Source organism: Dendroctonus ponderosae, unplaced genomic scaffold (assembly GCF_020466585.1).
Source record: "Dendroctonus ponderosae isolate FM_Combo_2020 unplaced genomic scaffold, Dpon_F_20191213v2 Dpon_F_20191213_1, whole genome shotgun sequence".
In the NCBI taxonomy this organism is placed as follows: Eukaryota; Metazoa; Arthropoda; class Insecta; order Coleoptera; family Curculionidae; genus Dendroctonus; species Dendroctonus ponderosae.
The window spans coordinates 22,291,629-22,292,970 of record NW_026017110.1 but is presented as its reverse complement, the minus strand read 5'-3'; positions in this window follow the sequence as shown (position 1 = coordinate 22,292,970).

Here is a 1,342-nt window from a genome sequence, read left to right as displayed (position 1 = left end):
ATAAAAGAATACCTTGCAGATATAAAGAGAGAGTTAATGGCTGAAATCAGAGATTTGAAAAGCGATTTGAAGTTCTACGCTGAGCAATATGAGGAGCAGAGACTTCAAAATGCTACATTTATGCAGGATATAGAAAGTCTAAAGAAGGAAAATAATCAAATAAAACTTGAATTACATAAAATCCTCAAAGAAAATACAAGAACAGAACAGGAGAAAAGATCACTTAACATTGTTGTAATGGGAATCAAGAGTAGTATGATGGAAGCAAAAACTACACCAAATGAAGTAACTAAAAGAGTACAAAAAGTCATGAAGCATATCGAACCCAATTTGGATATGAATTAAATTAATATAAAATTACTTAATTCAAATAGGGAAAATTCACCAATCCTAGTATCCTGTGCAACAAACGAATTAAGAAACAAAATTTTGGAAAGCAGAAAGACAAAAGGAAAGATCACTAGCGATAAGTGTGGACTGGCAGGCGCATACCCGATCTACCTAAACGAAGACATGACCAACGAACAAAGAGAGCTGTTTAGAGAAGCAAGAACGCTAAAAAACTTTGGATATAAATATGTTTGGGTTACATCTGGTAGAATCTACGTTAGAAAGGACGATGGTAACGAATTAAAACGAGTAACTCTTATTGAGGATGTACAAGTGCTTCAGTCGGAGGAGCAGTGTTAAGTTCACAAGTGCAGTCGCATACATTATTCTGGGATAGCTTTACACAACAAAATTCGAGGCCACAATGGATGAAATTCTTGATAGCCTGGACTATTTGGACTCTGATCTGGACGGTATGCTAGTTAGTGAAAATCTTCTTCAACAACAAATTAAATTAGAAAATAAAATGCTAAACTTGCTACATCTTAATATCAGAAGCTTAAACAAAAACTTTGATCAATTACTAACATTAACTACAACAACTTAAACTGTAATATTGAGATTTATACGGGGGACATAAACATAAATATTAGAGATTCGACCAATCATTATGCTGGTGAATACTTGTCTTTAATGGGCCGACATGGTTTTCTCCCATACATAACTTCCCCTACTAGGCTTAGCTCTTGCTTAGATCACTTGTTTGTTCGAAAGAAACTTAAAATAGGTGGCCTATCTTATACATCATTTATATTGAATACGGATGTTACTGACCACCTTCCAATAATGATAAATATCAATAGTGAACAGAATGTTGTGTCCTCTGATCTACGGGAACACATCATTAGCTATGAACAGATCGATCTTGAAAAATTCAAGCAAAAATTAAAACAACAGACATGGCGAGAAGTCACCGAGTGCGATAACGCTGAAATGGCAACGGATAACTTTA